At 50.0% G+C, this 21,694-nt stretch overlaps 1 protein-coding gene across 1 annotated transcript in view; it reads left to right on the top strand.

The window, feature by feature from the left end:
- The first annotated feature begins 557 nt into the window (after positions 1-557).
- Positions 558-21,694, top strand: part of PDS5B (PDS5 cohesin associated factor B) — a 148,963-nt gene continuing 127,826 nt past the window's right edge. The window contains exon 1 of the mRNA XM_040426139.1: positions 558-722. The gene's annotated coding sequence lies outside the window, so the exon portion shown is untranslated. The remainder of the gene's footprint in view (positions 723-21,694) is intronic.

Raw genomic sequence — 21,694 nt, 5'->3', positions numbered from 1 at the left:
TCTATGGTAGTGGCGGCCATGTGTGGTCCGCAAATTGTGGAACGCACATCGGCCGGTATCCGTGTTTTGTGGATCCGCAACTCACAGACCGCAAAACACTACGTTCGTGTGAATGCGCCCAATAATGAGAGCGTCAGATCGTTATGTACCCAGCGGGCGGCCACGAGGAGGGTTCCATGGGCCCACTGGGCATTTCCCTGTAGATCTCCCCTGGCACCAGGTATGTGGTGGGTGGAGGGCACCCAGCTTTAGCTTCAGTATATTGGGTGTTTTTTGCTGTTTTGTTAGTAGAGAACTTCCTTCTCTTTCTTCACTATGAATGGAGGAGACTATCCTTCCATATGCAGCTGTACTCCAGCCGGGTCCTGTCACTCTGTACACAGGGTCAGCAGGAAGTCCTCCACCACGTCCGCCGTCCACCCGGTATCTGCCATACATCCCTCCGCTGACACAGACGGCAGTCCTTCACAGGCCGTGACGTCACGCAGAGGCGGGGCACCTCTCCGTTCTACCGCATGGTGGCGCTGCTCCCCTTGAGAAGTGCCTCGGGCCGCGCTCTTTCCATCGCCGTCGCCGTCGCTTCCATTGGAGCCGCCAGAGACAAATTGGCGCCATTTTGAAGCTCTGGGACCGTAACCACGGTGAGGGTGCACACGAACGGTGGAGTGAACGGAGAGGAATCGCTGGGGGTCTTTGAACAGTGACAAAGAAGGCGACTGAAGGTGAGAGGCGGCACCGGGCTGCAGTGTGGGGCGGCCTCTGGTGTGAGGAGCTGCCGGTCGGTGGTCGGGAAACGGGGGCTAACGTGGATAGCGGCCCCGGTCCTGTGTGTCAGGGCTAGGGCTGTGACAGGACGGCTCTGCAGTGCTGGGGGCTGTACTGGCCGAGCACTGGTGTGTCATGGGAGGGGGTCCAGCTGCTGACCCCCCCCCCCCCTATATATAGGCGTTCTATGTATTGCTATGAGGGAGCGCATTATACGCAGGGATCTGTCCGTACATGTGACAGAGGTGGATGCCAGCGATCTGTATGGGGCTGTATATAGGTGTATGGTCCCTATAGATATGGGCTGTGTGTGTGTGTGTATATATATATATATATATATATATATATATACACACACTCCCTATAGGCAAGGGCTGACTATGTGTGTGTGTATATATATATATATATATATATATATATATATATGTGTGTGTGTGTATGATCCATATAGGCAAGGGCTGGCTGTATATATATGTGTGTGATATCCCTATAGATATGGGCTGGCTGTGTATACCTATATGTGTGTGATGTCCTTGGCTGGCTGCCCCTTACGCTGCCCAGCTCTGGTTCTACCTTTTACCTAGGGGTCCCCTTCCGCAGAATTACACAGTGCCAGCACCCATAATCTGTCCTCTCTGGATGTGGCCCCAGGGTGCAGGTTTATAGGAGTAGCGTCCTGTCACATCTCTGCCGTCATCTTGTGTGTGTATAGTCTATTAGGCGGCTCATACTGTGTAATGACAGATCTCCTGATGACCCATAACACTAATCATTATGTCGTTAGTATGTGTGGCTCTGCTGATCATGTCCGACCGCCCGATAGAGAGAGGTTATCCTCACCTATCTGATGAGGGAGTTATCTTTGTCTATGGAGAGCTTAAAGGAATTCTCCATCAAGGGATGAAAGGATTGAAAGGGGTACCCCATAGTAGGGGTGGGCGATTATATGCGATATAAATTTGTGCCACAATATGGATTTTGCGCATATCGCTGGATCGTGATATGATCGCGCTCTCGGCGCGCACCATGGTTTCCTGAGCCGGCACAGTGGAGAAGGAGAGGAGTCCCTCCCTCCCCACTGTGCGCGGCTGCCGCTGGCCACTAAGAACAGAGGAGGAGGGGAGGGACTGTGGCCACTGTGCCACCAATGAATGTGCCGGCCATATCCCGGCCCCTATGACTGCACGCTGTGATCCGTGTGATTAACCCCTCAGTTAAGGGGTTAATCGCGTGGATCACAGTGTCCTGTCAGAGGTCGGGTGCCGGGAATGTTTGTATGCATTGGTGGCAGTGGGCAGTTCCGATCGGAGTCCCGGCAGTGGGCAGTTCCGATCGGAGTCCCAGCAGTGTAATGCTGGGGCTCTGATCGGTTACCATGGCAGCCAGGAGTCACGCTACTGAAGTCCTGGCTGCGATGGTATGTTGGTGAGCAGCATTATACTCACGTGCGCCGTGGCCGCTGGTCGCTCCTTCTTCTGCCTGTGCGGCGCATTGCTAATGCTTATAGCATTAGCAATGCGCCGCACAGACCTATGAGAAGAAGGAGCACCCGGCGGCCACGGCGCACGTGAGTATAATGCTGCTAACTAACATACCATCGCAGCCAGGACTTCAGTAGCGTCCTGGCTGCCATGGTAACCGATCGGAGCCCAAGCATTACACTGCTGGGACTCCGATCGGAACTGCCCACTGCCACCAATTATGGGGGGGAGGAGGGGGACCCTGTGGCCACTGCCACCAATGATTAATACTGAGGAGGGAGGGGGGGTGGGTTTGTTACCAGAGGGGGCTGATAAGAGGGAGAGGCTGGGGGGTACATGAGAGGCTGGGGGGCGCATCAGGGGCTGGGGGGCTGATCAGAGGTGAGGGGGCACATGAGAGGCTGGGGGGCGGATCAGAGGCGAGGGGGGCACATGAGGGGCTGGGGGGCGGATCAGGGGCTGGGGGGCTGATCAGAGGCGAGGGGGGCACATGAGAGGCTGGGGGGCGGATCAGGGGCTGGGGGGCACATGGGGGGATGATGATAGGCTGGGGGGCACATGGGGGGATGATGATAGGCTGGGGGGCACATGATAGGCTGGGGCTAGGGGGGGCACATGATAGGCTGGCTGCCATAGTCAGCTCCCTGGTGCTGTGTGCACTATGCACAGGGCAGCAGGGAGAGTGTAAAGTCCTATTCACCCTAATAGAGCTCTATCAGGGTGAATATGACAAGGGTTCTAGCCCTTAAGGAGGCTAATAGTTATTAAATAAAAAGTAAAAAAAAAAAAAAAAGTTTAAACACCCCCCCAAATATAGAAAACAATATATCTCACATGCTTAAAATTATATTGCAATATAGATTTTAGGCCATATCGCCCACCCCTACCCCATAGCAATGAACACATATACAGTGATCCCCCAGGATACAATGGTCTGTTCTGACCAATCGTAAGATGAAACCAGACTCAACATAGAACGTCTCAGACCCAGATCCAACCAATCGAGGCCACTTCTCTGGTAAAATAGCTTTAGTAGTTGCTGGTTATCAGCTGTTCCTGACTGTTATGTGTAAGGACTTGTTTTATCGGTCTTAGTTATCTGCTTAATTTTGATAAATCTTAATTTTCTCTTTTCTTGGATGACATTTTGGGGCTTTGGAACCGATTACCCAAGTTACAATGGTCGTCCTGGAACCAATTAATATTGTAACTTGAGGGACCGCTGTACTTTAGGCCTGATGCACACATTCGTATTTTATTTCTGTGTCACTTCCGTTTTTTTTTTTTCCTTCGGGCCATACGCGGAACCGTTCCGCCAAAAAAAAATTGAACATGTCCTATTATTGTCCGCATTACGGACAAGGATAGGACTGTTCTATTAGGGGCCAGCTTTTCAGTTCCGCAAAATATGGAATGCACACGGACATCATCTGTGATTTTTGCGGACCGAACAAAAACATGTGGTCGTGTGCATGAGGCCTTATAATGAGTGATGGGATCTGAGTGGTGCTGTGGGGGGGGGGGGGGGGTTGTCTTCCTCGGCAGGACTGATGATGTGAAGGCCAGGTCTGAGTGATGACCACAGGGTCAGAGGCTCATGCTGCGGCTCATACAGCTGGGTCTTTCCAGCCTGTCCTGTGAGCTGCTGTTCTGGAGCACTGAGGGGAAATTTAGTCGGGTAGGCTTTCATGTTAAAAGGCTTGCCTCATGAAAACAACCGCTATACATATACCGTCCATGTATTAGAGGGGTGGTCTCCTTCAGGTAATGGTATTTATTATGTAGACAAGGCACTTACTAATGTATTGTGATTGTCCATATTGCTTCCATTGCTGGCTTGAGTCATTTTCCCATCACGTTATACATTGCTCATGTCCAGGAGTTATGACCACCCTGCAATCCAGCAGTGGTGGTCGTGCTTTTACACTATAGGAAAAAGTGCCGGCCTCTGGTGGCTAGGACTGTGGGAGCTCACAGAGGCCGGTGTGTGCAGCAGCTCCCATCCCCTAACCCCTGGATACGAGCAGTGTATAATGTGATGGAAAAATGAATCCGGCCAGCAGAGGTGGCAATATGGACAATCACAATACATTAGTAAGTGCCTTGTATAACTTTCTCTACATGATAAATGCCATTTGCTGAAGTGAGACAACCCCTTTAAGGCGCATGTATGTCATAGAGCAGTGGTGGCGAACCTATGGCACGGGTGCCAGAGGCGGCACTCAGAGCCCTTTCTGTGGGCACCCGCACCCTGGAAAAAGTCTATGGTGTACCAATATGCCTTCGACTTTTCCTGCCATTCATCAGCGCAGGGCACACTATGAACGGCACAAGCAGCACATTGAATGTAGGCAGGCTATTATAGCTAAATGATAAAGTACATGGAAGATATACTATATTACTCTGTAGTATTCAGGCTAAACTGCCATGTTGGCACTTTGTGATAAATAAGTGGGTTTTGGGTTGCAGTTTTGGCACTCGGTCTCTAAAAGGTTCGCCATCACTGTCATAGAGGGTGGTGCCCAGCTTGCTATAGAAGGGGTGGTGTTATGAGACTGGAGTGGCTTCTGTTCTTCCTTCTATTAAGATACTTTCACATTAGCGTTGTTAGAATCCGGCAAGCCGTGTACAAACTGATAGCTTGTTTTTCCGGATCCGGTGATATACCGGATCTGTCTCATCCAGTATCGTCCAGAATAACGGATCCGGTATTTAAATTTTTTTCAAATATCAAAAGCCCGGCGCATGCGCAGACCGGAAAGCCAGATCCGGCGATGTGGCAATATCCGGAACACTTGGTACCGGATCTGGCATTAATGCATCTCTATGGAAATAATTGGGGTATTGTTCCGGCATTTTGGCCGGAAAAAATACCACAGCATGCTGCGGTTTTTTGTCTAGTCAGATACCGTACAAGGGACGGAAGACATCCTGATGCATACTGAACGCATTGCTTTCCATTCAGAATGCATTGGGACAAAACTGATGCGTTTTTCCCCCCATGGTATTTGGACCTTTTACCGGATTTCAATACTGGAAAAGAATAACGCTAGTGTGAAAGTACCCTTAAAGAGATTGTCTGGGATTTTCTGAAATGTGCACACAAGAAGGCAACGGTATAAAATAAGCCAATAACTACCGGTAGTACCATGTAACGATACATTTCTGCGATGGGTGGCTGTGGCTTCCACCTGCAAAATCCGCTGTTGGCCGTGGGGTGCTGAGAGTAAGATTCAGGGCCTTTAGCTGATTGTCTTATTCTGAAAGATGTCTCTGATGAGACCAACCTTTCAAGTGCTCCCTGAAGATAAGGTAATAGCTTTTTAAAGGCCCCTTTCACACAAGTGAGTTTTCCGCACTGGTGCAATGCGTGACGTGAACGCATTGCACCCGCACTGAATCCTGACCCATTCACTTCAATGGGTCTGTGTACATGAGCATTGGTTTTCACGCATCACTTCTGCGCTGCGTGAAAATTGCAGCATGTTCTATATTCTGAGTTTTTCACGCAGCCCTGGCCCCATAGAAGTGAATGGTGCTGCGTGAATAACGCATTGCATCCGCAAGTAAGTGCGGATGCGATGCGTTTTTCACTGATGGTTGCTAGGAGATGTTTGTAAACCTTCAGGTTTTTATCACATGCATGAAAAACGTATTGAAACGCATTGCACCCGCGCAGAAAAAACTGAACACAATTGCAGACAAAACTGACTGAACTTGCTTGCAAATTGGTGCGAGTTTCACAGAACGCATCCGGACCTAATCCGTCACGCTCGTGTGAAAGGGGCCTTACACTTACCAGTAGTGATGGACGATCAAATGTTCGCGAACCGCAAGTTTGCAGCGGGCCCTATTCACTTCAATGGCAGGCGAACCTGAAAAACCTTCAGCTCATATTTGCAGCCAGCAAACACGTACTAGAAGTGCACAAATAGTCCCACAACATGTACAGTGATATACCAGAGGGGGATCATTGGCAAAAATTCCCACAAAAAATATGTATTTTAATCAGGGGCCATTTTTATGCGTTTTAAAGGGAAATTCTCAAAAATGTGGCCTGCTGGAGCCTAGAAAAATTTTACTGTTGCCCACGGGAGTACAGGCCCCAAACATTAGGCATTCACCGGACAGAAAACATCAAGTGATTATGTGGCCGGAGGTATATTACACGTTCATTGGATATCAATTTTACTGCAGGCGAGTACACCTCACAAAATCCCCCCTCTTGAAATACCCCTAAATGATAGTTGAAATTCGATAACAGGTGGTCGTCACAGGTGTTGAATTCTTCCGTGGCCCCAAACATTAAACATTCACCGGACAGAAAAGGTCTTTTAAGCCATAGAAATGTGAGGCAGCCCACACTGACCCCCCCCCCCCCCCCCCCCGCTGCGCTGAACGGACAGGACACTCGATGAGTGGCAAGCCAAGAGGTCCATGGCAATTTATGCCCCACTGTTATGGGGAGGGGGATGTGTGCACTGTTATGGGGAGGGGGATGTGTGCACTGTTATGGGGAGGGGGATGTGTGCACTGTTATGGGGAGGGGGATGTGTGCACTGTTATGGGGAAGGGGATGTGTGCACTGTTATGGGGAGGGGGATGTGTGCACTGTTATGGGGAGGGGGATGTGTGCACTGTTATGGGGAGGGGGATGTGTGCACTGTTATGGGGAGGGGGATGTGTGCACTGTTATGGGGAGGGGGATGTGTGCACTGTTATGGGGAGGGGGGATGTGTGCACTGTTATGGGGAGGGGGATGTGTGCACTGTTATGGGGAGGGGGATGTGTGCACTGTTATGGGGAGGGGGATGTGTGCACTGTTATGGGGAGGGGGATGTGTGCACTGTTATGGGGAGGGGGATGTGTGCACTGTTATGGGGAGGGGGATGTGTGCACTGTTATGGGGAGGGGGATGTGTGCACTGTTATGGGGAGGGGGATGTGTGCACTGTTATGGGGAGGGGGATGTGTGCACTGTTATGGGGAGGGGGATGTGTGCACTGTTATGGGGAGGGGGATGTGTGCAGTGTTAGGGGGAGGGGGATGTGTGCACTGTTATGGGGAGGGGGATGTGTGCACTGTTATGGGGAGGGGGATGTGTGCACTGTTATGGGGAGGGGGATGTGTGCACTGTTATGGGGAGGGGGATGTGTGCACTGTTATGGGGAGGGGGATGTGTGCACTGTTATGGGGAGGGGGATGTGTGCACTGTTATGGGGAGGGGGATGTGTGCACTGTTATGGGGAAGGGGATGTGTGCACGACACATATAGCATAAGATGCTATATAGTGTCATCTATAGATCCCCCCCCCATATCAGTGCCATCCACAGATTCCCCCCCCATAACAGTGCCATCCACAGATTCCCCCCCCATAACAGTGCCATCCACAGATTCCCCCCCCATAACAGTGCCATCCACAGATTCCCCCCCCATAACAGTGCCATCCACAGATTCCCCCCCCCTAACAGTGCCATCCACAGATTCCCCCCCCATAACAGTGCCATCCACAGATTCCCCCCCCATAACAGTGCCATCCACAGATTCCCCCCCCCATAACAGTGCCATCCACAGATTCCCCCCCCCATAACAGTGCCATCCACAGATTCCCCCCCCATAACAGTGCCATCCACAGATTCCCCCCCCATAACAGTGCCATCCACAGATTCCCCCCCCATAACAGTGCCATCCACAGATTCCCCCCCCATAACAGTGCCATCCACAGATTCCCCCCCCATAACAGTGCCATCCACAGATTCCCCCCCCATAACAGTGCCATCCACAGATTCCCCCCCCATAACAGTGCCATCCACAGATTCCCCCCCCATAACAGTGCCATCCACAGATTCCCCCCCCATAACAGTGCCATCCACAGATTCCCCCCCCATAACAGTGCCATCCACAGATTCCCCCCCCATAACAGTGCCATCCACAGATTCCCCCCCCATAACAGTGCCATCCACAGATTCCCCCCCCATAACAGTGCCATCCACAGATCCCCCCCCCATAACAGTGCCATCCACAGATTCCCCCCCCATAACAGTGCCATCCACAGATTCCCCCCCCATAACAGTGCCATCCACAGATTCCCCCCCCATAACAGTGCCATCCACAGATTCCCCCCCCCCATAACAGTGCCATCCACAGATCCCCCCCCCATAACAGTGCCATCCACAGATCCCCCCCCATAACAGTGCCATCCACAGATCCCCCCCCCATAACAGTGCCATCCACAGATTCCCCCCCCCATAACAGTGCCATCCACAGATTCCCCCCCCATAACAGTGCCATCCACAGATTCCCCCCCCCATAACAGTGCCATCCACAGATTCCCCCCCCCATAACAGTGCCATCCACAGATTCCCCCCCCCCATAACAGTGCCATCCACAGATTCCCCCCCCATAACAGTGCCATCCACAGATTCCCCCCCCCCCCATAACAGTGCCATCCACAGATTCCCCCCCCATAACAGTGCCATCCACAGATTCCCCCCCCCCCATAACAGTGCCATCCACAGATTCCCCCCCCCATAACAGTGCCATCCACAGATTCCCCCCCCATAACAGCGCCATCCAGAATTTGTTTTAATATGGCCTTTGAACATAATTTTTCAAGTAAAATCATATAAACCTCTTTGTTTTGTCATTTTGATGTTTTTTCCCGATTAATCGATTAAATTATCGACGACTAAAAGATTATTCAAATAATCGTTAGCTGCAGCCCTAGTGTCCTTTGTATCCCCCCAGCCACGTGCCAGTGATGGCCATGAGCTGGTTTGGGTGCCACCCTGCTGTGAACACTCCTCCTCCTCCTCTTCCTCCTCCTCCTCCTCCTCCTCTTCCTCTTCCTCTTCCTCTTCTTTTCCAAAGAGGCATAGAAGTGGAATAGTAACGCTGATAACGGCGTCATCGCCACTGGCCATGTTGGTGGAGTACTCGAAACAGTGCAACAGGGCACACAGGTCTCGCATGGAGGCCCAGTCATTGGTGGTGCTGTTCCACAGTGCGACTCACCTGTGCGTGCTGCAGCTGAAACTCCACTATTGCCTGCTGCTGCTCGCACAGTCTGTCCAGCATGTGCAAGGTGGAGTTCCACCTTGTGGGCACTTCGCATATGAGGCGGTGAGCGGGAAGGCCGAAGTTACGCTGCAGCGCTGACAGGCGAGCAGCAGCAGGGTGAGAACGCCGAAAGCGCGCACAGACGGCCCGCACTTTCTGCAGCAGCTCTGACATATTGGGGTAATTTTTCAGGAACCTCTGCACGGCCAAATTCAGCACATGCGCCAGGCAAGGGATGTGCGTCATACCGGCTAGTCCCACAGCTGCTACGAGATTTCGCCCATTATCGCACACCACCAGGCCTGGCTTGAGGCTCACCGGCAGCAACCACTCGTCGGTCTGTTGTTCCATGCCCGTCCACAGCTCCTGTGCGGTGTGAAGTTTGTCCCCCAAACAGATAAGTTTTAAAACTGCCAGCTGTCGTTTACCCCTGGCTGTGCTGAAGTTGGTGGTGAAGGTGTTAAACTGACCGGATGAGGAGCTGGTAGAGGATGAGGAAGCAGAGTAGGAGGAGGAAGCAACAGGAGGCAAACTGAAGCGCCCTGCAATTTTCGGTGGTGGAAGGACATGCGCCAAACTGCTATCCGCCTCAGGCCCAGCCGCCACTGCATTTACCCAGTGTGCTGTTATGGAGATATAACGGCCCTGACCGTGCTTACTGGTCAACGTATCCGTAGTCAGGTGCACCTTGCCACAGATGGCGTTGCGCAGTGCACACCTGATTTTGTCCCCCACTTGGTTGTGCAGGGAAGGGATGGCTCGCCTTGAAAAGTAGTGGCGGCTGGGCACGACGTACTGTGGGACAGCCACCGCTATAAGGGCTGTTTCACACGAGCGGATGCCGTGCGTGACATCTGCTCCGTGAATGACAGCCAAGACCCGATGCAGACTGCAGAAGCACGGAGCATTAACATGACTGATAATGCTCCGTGCCTCTCTGTGATCTCATCAGTCATGTTAATGCTCCGTGCTTCTGCAGTCTGCATCGGGTCTTGGCTGTCATTCACGGAGCGGATGTCACGCACGGCATCCGCTCATGTGAAACAGCCCTAAGGCTTTTAAAACTCTCCGTCTCCGCCAGATGGAATGACAGCATTTCTAAGGGCAGTAATTTTTAAATGCTGGCATTCAGGGCCAGGGATCGCGGGTGGGTAGGGGGGTACTTCCTCTTCCTCTCCAGCGTTTGAGAGATAGAGAGCTGAACACTTCTATGGGACATTGTGGAGATGCTTGGTGACCCAGGTGGTAGCGTTGCTGGCAGATCCTCTGTTTGCGAGGTGCCACTGTCACTCCAGAGGGGGATGAAGAGGCCGAGACGGCAGCAGAAGAGGAGGCAGGAGGAGCCAGAGACCTTTCTTGGTTTTTGAGGTGTCTACTCCACTGCTGCTCATGCTTTGCACTTAGATGCCTGGTCATGCAGGTTGTGCTCAGGTTGAGAACGTTTATGCCTCGCTTCAGGCTCTGATTGCACAGCGTGCAAACCACTCGTGTCTTGTCGTCAGCACATTGTCTGAAGAACTGCCACGTCAGGGAACTCCTTGGAGCTGGCTTTGGTGTGCTCGGTCCCTTGCTGCGGTGGGTAGTAGCAGGCATACTGTCTAGGGGACGGCCGCTCCGCTTTTGCACCCTGCTCCCTCTGTTGCTGTGCTGGTGGCTCTGTGCGACCTCCGCCTCTTCCTCCGAACTACACAGGTCACTTGCATAACCTTGATTCCATGTGGGGTCGAGGACCTCATCGTCCTCCACATCATCTTTCACCCAGTCTTCACCCCTGCCCTCCTTGTCAGTCTGCACACTTTCGAAAGCCCCAGCAGTTGGCACCTGTGTTTCGTCATCATCCGAGATGTGCTGCGATGGTCCTCCCATGTACTCATCCTGAAACATAAGTGGTTGGGCATCTTATGGGAGACTGCTGCATGACTTGGGGCTCAGACTGCTTGGCTGATTTGCAAGGGGGTGAGGTGAAAGACTGATGGACATCGGCTGCAGGTGCCAAATCTGTCTCCCATCCAGTCTCTTGCTGAAAGATCAATGTGAAGGAACTGGATCCACCGTCAGCAACCCAATCTACTATCGCCTGTACTTGTTCTGGCCTCACCATTCGTAGAGCTGCATTAGGCCCGCTGAAGGTTCTGTCGCCTACTCGCACCTGAGGAAGGTGTTTCACTTGTGCGTGTAGCTGTCACAGATAGACCACGTCCTCTCCCTGCAACAGGAGCTCCACCAGCAGCACCACGACCTGGGCCACGTCCCATATTGGACGCTCTCCTCATTCTTTGCGTTCACCCACCGATGTAACAGATGGTTTATGTCAGGCAACAATGTAACCGCCAATAGTCAACAATTAAGTTCACTGAGAGTAAGGCAGTGCCGGTGTCATAAAGAGGAAAAACAGTGTGACAGGCAAATTTTGTACAATTACTTCACTGTCACAAAAAATGGCCAACAATGTAACAGCAGTATTGACTGGTTGTATTGGACTGTCAGAAATGCACCAAAGGCCGCAAATGTACTTTATGGGGAAATTATATCTTTTTCACCTAGGGGTGGACGATATGCGATATAAACTATATACATTTGGCCAACGTTAGAGATTTTGTTTATATCGCCATATCGCTCCCTCCCCACTGTGTGCGGCTGCCGCTGACCACCAATGAGAACAAAGTAGGAGGAGAAGGGACTGTGGCCACTGCGCCACCAATGAGAAGAGAGAGGAGGAGGGGAGGGACTGTAGCCACTCCGCCATCAATTAATATAGTTTATATTAGGGATCGACCGATTATCGGTTGTACCGATATTATCGATTTTTAACGTTATCGGCATCTATTTTGCAGATATTCTGATAACCTATGGGGAACAAGGATCGTGCTGCTGACAGCGCTCTCCGTGTTCCTTCAGCAGCACAGGGGATAAGGAAGCAGTGTCTCCCTCCCCCCTGGCTGTGCTGCTGCCACCACCAATGAGAGGAGGGAGGACAAGAGGAGGGGAGGGGCTGTGACCACTGCGCCACCAATGAAGATAACTGTCACATTCATATACAGGAGAGGGGAGCTGGCTGCAGAATCACATAGCCGGCACCTGACCTCTATGACAAGTAGCTGCGATCTGCGGTAGTTAACCCCTCAGGTGCCGCACTTGAGGTGTTAACTGCCGCAGATCGCAGCTAGCGTTCATAGAGGTCGGGAGCCGGCTATGTGATTCTGCAGCCAGCTCCCGCCTCCTGTTTATGAATTAATGAGACAGTTATCTTCATTGGTGGTGCAGTGCGCCCCCCACCCCCCAAACCCCAGTATTAATCATTGGTGGCGCAGTGCGCCCCTCTACCCAAACCCCCCAGTATTAATCATTGGTGGCAGTGGCCACAGGGTCCCCTCTCCCCTCCTCCTCACTGGCAGTTGTGATCGAAGCCCCAGCAGTGTAATGCTGGGGCTCCGATCGGTTACCATGGCAGCCAGGACGCTATTGAAGCCCTGGCTGCCATAGTCTGCTCCCTGCTGCTGTGTGCACAAAGCACAGAGCAGCAGGGACAGTGTGAAGTCCTATTCACCCTGATAGAGCTCTATCAGGTTGAATAGGACAAGGGTTCTAGTCCCTAAGAGTGCTAATAGTTAGTGTAAAAAAAAAACAAAAAAAAAAACACCAAAATATTAATTATAAATGAAAAATTAAGATTTACAAAAAAAAATACACGTTCACAATAAACATTCATTTTCAGCAGATTTGTGTAGGAATTTTTTATTTATTTAAAAAAATGAAAATTTATACCGATATTCAGTAAATTATCGGTTATCGGCCTGAAAGTTCACAGATTATCGGTATCGCAGGGCTTGACAAATTTCCTTGGAATCTAGGAGCCAGCTAAAAAAGTTAGGAGCCAGGCGGAGCCGCGTCAGAAAAATCTATATTGCGATATAATTTTAAGCATGTATATCGCAATATATTGTTTTCTATATTTGGGGGGGGGGGGGTGTTTAAACTTTTTTTTTTTTTTTTTTTTTTTTTTTTTTTTTTCTTTATTTAATAACTATTAGCCTTCTTAAGGGCTAGAACCCTTGTCATATTCACCCTAATAGAGCTCTATTAGGGTGAATAGGACTTTACACTCTCCCTGCTGCCCTGCGCATAGTACACACAGCAGGGAGCTGACCATGGCAGCCAGCCTCTGATCAGCTCCTCCAGCCTCTGATCAGCCCCTCCCCCCCTCCCTCTCATCAGCCCCTCCTCCAGCCTCCCTCTGATCAGCCCCTCCTCCAGCCTCCCTCTGATCAGCCCCTCCTCCAGCCTCCCTCTGATCAGCCCCTCCTCCAGCCTCCCTCTGATCAGCCCCTCCTCCAGCCTCCCTCTGATCAGCCCCTCCTCCAGCCTCCCTCTGATCAGCCCCTCCTCCAGCCTCCCTCTGATCAGCCCCTCCTCCAGCCTCCCTCTGATCAGCCCCTCCTCCAGCCTCCCTCTGATCAGCCCCTCCAGCCTCCCTCTGATCAGCCCCTCCTCCAGCCTCCCTCTGATCAGCCCCTCCAGCCTCCCTCTGATCAGCCCCTCCAGCCTCCCTCTGATCAGCCCCTCCAGCCTCCCTCTTATCAGTGGGCAGTTCCGATCGGAGTCCCAGCAGTGTAATGCTGGTGCTCCGATCGGTTACCATGGCAGCCAGGACGCTACTGAAGTCCTGGCTGCGATGGTATGTTAGTAAGCAGCATTATACTCACGTGCGCTGTGATCGCCGGGAGCTCCTTCTTCTCATAGGTCTGTGCGGCGCATTGCTAATGCTATAAGCATTAGCAATGAGCCGCACAGACAGAAGGAGCGACCGGCGGCCTCGGCGCACGTGAGTATAATGCTGCTTACTAACATACCATCGCAGCCAGGACTTCAGTAGCGGAACTGCCCACTGCCACCAATGCAGAGAGTCGAGACTGAAGAACCCGGCACCCGACCTCTGACAGGACGCTGTGATCCGCGCGAATAACCCCTCAACTGAGGAGTTAATCGCGCGGATCACAGCGTGCAGTCATAGGGGCCGGGATATGGCCGACACATTCATTGGTGGCGCAGTGGCCACAGTCCCTCCCCTCCTCCTCCTACTCTGTTCTTAGTGGCCAGCGGCAGCCGCGCACAGTGGGGAGGGAGGGACTCCTTTCCTTCTCCACTGTGCCGGCTCAGGAAACCATGGTGCGCGCCGAGAGCGCATCTTTGAAAACGGGCTGACAAATACCCAAGCGCCAGGACCAAATTCCTGGTCGCCATGGCGACCTGGCGCCCGGGATTTGTCGAGCCCTGCGGTATCGTCACTAAAAAATTAATATTGGTCGATCCCTAGTTTATATGCCTGAATACAAAAGTAGCCTGCATGTGCTGGCCATATCCCATACCAGGTCTCTGAGTGCACGCTGTGATTCACCTAAATTAACCCTTCAGGTATTAACTATATTTATTGGCGCAGTGGCCACAGCCCCTCCCTTCTACTCCCTCTTCTAAGTATTATATTAATTGCAGCCCCCCCCCTTCACACAATTAAATCATTGGTGGCAGTAGCCCCAGGGTGGCAGCTTCTGATCGGAGCCCCAGCAGTGTAAACGCGGGGCTCCGATTGGTTACCATGGCAGCCAGGACATTACTGAAACCCTGGCTGCCATGGTCACCTCCCTGCTGCTGTGTGTACTATGCACAGGGCAGCAGGGAGAGTGTGAAGTCCTATTCACTCTAAGGGCTGTTTCACACGAGCGGATGCCGTGCCTGACATCCGCTCCGTGAATGACAGCCAAGACCCGATGCAGACTGCAGAAGCACGGAGCATTAACATGACTGATAATGCTCCGTGCCTCTCTGTGATCTCTTTACTACGAAATCACAGTGAGATAAAGTTGTCACTGTGATTTCGTAGTAAAGAGATCCCAGAGAGTCACGGAGCATTATCAATCATGTTAATGCTCCGTGCCTCTGCAGTCTGCATCGGGTCTTGGCACTCTTTCACGGAGCGGATGTCACGCACGGCATCCGCTCGTGTGAAACAGCCCTAATAGATCTCTATCAGTGTAAATAGGACAAGGGTTCTAGCACCTAAGGAGGCTAATGGTTATTAAATAAAAAGTAAAAAAAAAAAATTTTTAACCTCCCCGAAATATAGAATATTTTTTAGTCATTTTATATTTATTTATTTATATAAATATATATATGAATATTTATATTCATCTGACATCGCATATCGCACATGCTTAACCCCTTGAGGACCGGGCTCATTTTCACCTTAAGGACCAGGCTATTTTTTGCAAATCTGACGTGTCACTTTATGTTGTGATAACTTTAAAACGCTTTTACTTATCCAGACCATTCTGAGATTGTTTGATTGTTTTCTCGTCACATATTGTACTTTTTTATAAAAAAAATTCCAAATTTACCAACAATTTAGAAAAATTGGCTCATTTCCAAATTTCTATTTCTCTACTTTTATAATAGATAGTAATACCTCCAAAAATAGTTATTACTTTACATTCCCCATATGTCTACTTCATGTTTTGGATCATTTTGTCAATGCCATTTTATTTTTTGGGGACGTTAGAAGGCTTAGAAGTTTAGAAGCAAATCTTGAAATTTTTCAGAGAATTTCTAAAACCCACTTTTTCAGGACCAGTTCAGGTCGGAAGTCACTTTATGAGGCTTACATAATAGACACCACCCATAAATGGCCCCATTTTATAAACTACACCCCTCAAGGTATTCAAAACTGATATTAGAAACTTTTGTTAACCCTTTAGGTGTTCCAGAAGAATTAATAGAAAATAGAGATAAAATTTCACTTTTTTGGCAGATTTTCCATTTGAATCCATTTTTCCAGTTACAAAGCAAGGGTTAACAGCCAAAATAAACTCAATATTGGTCGTAAACTGCTGTACGGGCACATGGCAGGGCGCAGAAGGAAAGGAATGCCATACGGTTTTTGGAAGGCAGATTTTGCTGGACTGATTTTTTTTGACACCATTTCCCATTTGAAGCCCACATGATGCACTCCTAGAGTAGAAACTAAACAAAAAAGTGACCCTATTTTAGAAACTACGGGATAGGGTGGCAGTTTTGTTGGTACTATTTTAGGGTACATATGCTTTTTGGTTGCTCTATATTAGGCTACTTTCACACTTGCGTTCGGAGCGGATCCGTCTGATGTTTCATCAGACGGATCCGCTCCGATAATGCAGACGTTCGCATCCGTTCAGAACGGATGCGTCTGCATTAAAACTTAGAAAATTTTCTAAGTGTGAAAGTTGTCTGAGCGGATCCGTTCAGACTTTACATTGAAAGTCAATGGGGAACGGATCCGCTTGAAGATTGAGCCATATAGTGTCATTGAGCCATATAGTGTATAGTGTGGACGGATCCGCTCGCCTCCGCACGGCCAGGCGGACACCCGAACGCTGCAAGCAGCGTTCAGGTGTCCGCTCACTGAGCGGAGCGGAGGCTGAACGCTGGCAGGCGGATGCATTCTCAGTGGATCCGCCTCCACTGAGAATGCATTGGGGCCAGACGGATGCGTTCGGGGCCGCTCGTGAGCCCCTTCAAACGGTGCGCACGAGCGGACACCCGAACGCTAGTGTGAAAGTAGCCTTACACTTTTTGTGAGTCACGGTAACCGTTTTTATTTAGTTATTTACAGCATTCATCTGACAGGTTAGATCATGTGGGATTTTTATAGAGCAGGTTGTCACGGACTCGACAATACCAAATATGACTACTTTTTTTGTTTGTTTTAGCTTTACATAACAAAGCATTTAAAAAAAAATAAAAAAAAAAATCTCCACATTCTGAAAGCCATAGTTTTATTTATTCTTTGGGCGACTGTCTTGTATAGGGGCTCATTTTGACGGTTTGATTGGCACTATTTTGGGGTGCGTATGACTTTTTGATCGCTTGCTATTACACTGTGTGATGTAAGGTGACAAAAAAATTGCTTTTTTTTTTTTTTTACGGTAATCACCTGAGGGGTTAGGGCATGTGATATTTTTATAGAGCAGGTTATTACGGATGCGGCAATACCTAATATGTATACTTTTTAAAAATTTTTATTTACTTAAGTTTTACACAATAACAGCTTTTTTAAAACAAAAAAATGCTGTTTTAGTGTCTCCATTTTATGAGCCATAGTTTTTTTTTTTTCCCTGAGTGATTGTCTTAGGTAGGGGCTAATTTTTTGCGGGATGAGGTGACTGTTAGATTGGTACTATTTTGGTGGGAATAAGCCTTTTTGATCGCTTGCTGTTGTACTTTTAGTGATGTAAGGTGACAAAAGAAAATTATTTAGCACAGTTTTTATTTTTTTCAGTGTTCATCTGAGGGGTTAGGTCATGTCCTATGTTTATAGAGCCGGTCGATACGGATGCTACGATACCCAATATGTCTACGTTTCTTTTCTTCCCTATTTTATTTATTTTTTTACTTGCCACTTTTCATTTTTTGGGGGGGAAAACTTTATTTTTCCATAGCATCATCACGACGGCATACAAGGAGATTGACCCCTGACCTCTGTAGGGGCAGGAACAGAGAAAGGTTAAATACCCCCTTCCCACCACCAACACCAGTGTTTCCTGTCCCTACAGAGGACAGGGGCAGAGAATGGTCTCCCTGTATGCAGGGAGATGAAGCTAGGAGCCAGGACGCTTTTTTGTTTTTTACCTTTGGAAATCGCTGGCATCCTGCATGGCGTCCCCCTGCCCTCCTGCGGTCCCAGTACTAACGCTGGGCAGGGGTGTGTGGGGTATACTCGTTCCGGTTGATCCGGGGCCTGATCCCAGGGCGACGACTCCCTACTGAGGCTTCAGCAGTGTTGCGCGCCTGGCGCCGGTGGCGCATATGTGTGACGTCACTTCCGGCTCTCCGGAAGTGACGACGTAGGCGGCGTCCGGCCCGGCTCAAAGCTGAGGCCTGGACGTTCTGTGGATGCTCCTGAGAAATCTGGGAGCCCCTCACCTATCCTTCGTCTGAAGAGGGCGAAAAGTATCCAGCCACAATGTCTGGGACAGAGCGATCCCCTAGAGAGCCCGAACCAACGCTGCTGCCATCCGTGAGTCCCCTCTGGGGGGGGTGTTTTTTGCTTGGTCAGGGAGTCTGCTGATCCCCCTCTCCTGCAGCAAGAAGGGGGGGGGGGGGGGGGGTTTTTTTTCCCCCAGTCTAAGGCTTAACACCAGTTTCTTTCCCAGCTCTGGCTCCAGCATAGACTTTACCCACCCCACCATTTACTCCAGTTCCTCCAACCATTCCCTTATAGCTTCCTTCTCCTCCTTTCATGTGTCTAAAGAAACCCCAAAAAAGATCAAGAGATCCCTCAGATGTATCTCCTGTAGTGGTAAACTTCCTGACAATTATCCCAAGAAGCTGTGCAAAAATTGCATATCAAATATTGTACGTGACGAAGCACCCTCTCTGAAGTAAGAACTTAAATCTTTGATACAGAGGAAATTCGTTCATCACTAATCCTTTCACCCACAAACAGATGGATTTAACTGATTTTCTTTCATTATCACAAATGCAGTACAGGGTGCAAATGTACTTTTTATCAAAAAATTTTTTTATTTGTCCCCACAGAATATAAGAGATGGATTTACTTGGATTGTACTTTATAGAAATAAAGGTGAATGTCACCACCTGGGTCCCTGAACTCAGACGGATTTCCTATATTATTTTCTCTTCCCATGGCACATTTGCAGTGCAGGTGCACTTAAAAAATGGGTATATATTGCCCACTGAACTAAAAGAACATTAAATTATTGTCCCTGGCACTTATGCTGTGCTGGTGCACTGAACTTGCACAAAATGGCCGCTGACGCCCACCTAACTAACAGACCAATAAAATTTATTTCGAAACAAGGCCTGGAAGTGCTGCATTCTGACAGCCCTCTGTGATGCTGGTAACATGTCCACCATTTTGTGTTTGTACCGGGGGTCTAAGTACGTTGCCACCCAGTACTGGTCATTGCCCTTTATGCTTTTTATACGGTGGTCCCTCTTCAAACACTGTAGCATGAAGGCCCCCATTTGCACTAAATTGGAAGCGGTGGAGCGCCCTGGCTCCCTGCTCATCGCCCAGGAGAATGTAGTCATCGGCCTCCCCCCAGGCACGGACAACACCAGGGATCCCAGAAAAGTTTAAAGAGGACCTTTCACCTGGATATATATAATCAAATTATTATACAACATTATAGTGCAGTGATGGTGAACCTTTTTAAGACCAAGTGCCCAAACTGCAACCCAAAACCCACTTATTTATCGTCAAGTGCCAACACGGCAATTTACCCTGAATACAACAGTCCAATATAGTATATCTTCCATGTACTTTATCATTTAGCTATAATAGCCTGCCTACATTCAGTGCGCTGCCTGTGCCGTTCATAGTGCACCCTGCATCACCTTCACCACCGCTGACAGAGATTTCGGAGTAGGCAGCAACAGCGGGGACCACCCTCCTTGGGCTGATCTGGGTACTGTCGTCAGAACGCTGCTGCTCCGGTCCCTCTGTGACCCGGCCGGTGCAGAATTCGGTGGCCTCTCCTGATCGGCTGTGCGCAGGGAGGGGGGCACTCTCTTTGGATCGCCGTTTAGCGGCCGGCTGGGCCGCAGCCTTCGTCCCTTGGGGGGGGGACACTCTGGCACGAATTCTTCACTCCCTACTTCCCCCTCCCCAAGACACCTGCTGAGCTCCGCCCACCGGTCCTCAAGACAGCCTTAATTCTTTCTGGCCAGCCACCCCTTTAGGCCAGCACCTGATTACTGGGGTTCTACCTCTAGTACAGGGTGCCATAATGTAGAGGAATTTAACCCCTTCCGTTCATACGGGTCCCCTTTCTCAACCGTTATCACCGCAGGACCACCCTGTCTGTGTGGTCCCAGCCTGGGCCCGTGTCCTATCTCGGATAAGGAGGACCTCACATAGTTCCCAATCCGCCCTCCGGGGCCGTTTGGTTGATAATTCTCCACCTGCACAATCCAGTGAAGGACCTCTGCAGGATTTCCAATCTGTCCTCCGGGGCTGTTTGGTTGATATTTCTCCACCTGCTCAATCCAGTGGGGGACCGCTGGAACTTCCCAATCTACCCTCCTGGGTTGTTTGGTTGATAATGCACCGCCTTCGCAATCCGGTGGAGAGACCTCTAGAAGTTCCTATTCCACCCCTTGGGTAGTTTGGTTGATAAATCCCCACCTGCGCAGTCCACAACTGCCAGGGGCGAGATTCTGAGGGGTAGCCCTACGCGCAAGTGAACCACAGCAGGAGATCTTTCTCCTCGAATATCTCTGCACCCCCACCCTTCCTCTTTGAGTCACGCGCAGACACGCCATCACTCTAAGGGGAGGGTCCGTTCGGGGGTGGGGTGGGGAGGGGAGAATCACTGATTCAGTCCCTGACATGAGTCCAAAGCAATCTCCCCAGATTGCGTCTACGGTGGCCAGCAGTACTTGTCATATGCATTACCCCCTTCCTTAGGCGGAGTAACTGCACTACTTCGGCATACAGTACTTGCCTTATGCATTGTCCCCTGCCATAAGTGGACTAAGTACAATAACATGGGGTTCGGGACCTGCCATATGCATTAGCCCCTTCCATGCAATAATTCAACTCTCACGGGGTACAGGACTCGCCATATGCACTAGTTCTCGCCGTGGGCATTCACCCCCCCCCCCCTTCATAGGTGGAGTATTCTCCCTACCACTGGCTTAGTACTTGCATTATGCTTCCACCTTCCTTAGTTAGGTAATGGCACTACCATTAAATACGGTTCCGACTGTCGCGCTTGTTCTGTCCCCACATGAAGGCGAATGAAGGTGTAACTGATAATGGCTTTGTGACTGGCCTACCTTCGTATCCAAGCAGTGGAGCAGACCGGACCGGCAGATGCTCAGGTTAGATGGATCCAGACGTAGACATGAGGATGCAATCAAACGTGGGTTTATTTGATCCAGAGCAGTGACATACAGTGATGGAATACAGTGATGCTGTCATGTGGATGTCTTTCCTGAGGCTAACTGCTGAGGCTACTGCTGGTCAAAAACTGATGCCTTCACAAGCCGAGGTGTGTGTGTCTCCAGTCACAAAGGAATGCAGCACTGAAAAAGGCTACAGGAAGTGACCAGGCCCAAGGCTGCAAAAACCACACCCAGAGATAAAACTTTATAGACAACGAACGAGGCGTGCAGCATACAAATTCCGGCCAGCAGAAGGCAGCAGAGAACAATAGACTTAAACAACATAGGTAAAACAAGAAATAATACAGTGCAGAAATTCAATATGAAAGGAACAGCACACTCCCCGTCTGAAATTCACTTTGGGGATTTCACTATGACGAATGTCCATAAAATATAAACAACCTGTAAAAAGAACATGTTAGAATGCAAACATAGATTAGTCCTATTTT

The sequence above is a fragment of the Bufo bufo genome, chromosome 3, assembly GCF_905171765.1.
Source record: "Bufo bufo chromosome 3, aBufBuf1.1, whole genome shotgun sequence".
NCBI lineage: Eukaryota > Metazoa > Chordata > Amphibia > Anura > Bufonidae > Bufo > Bufo bufo.
Note: the sequence above shows the minus strand (reverse complement) of the source record. Positions and strands in the feature narration are given on the sequence as shown.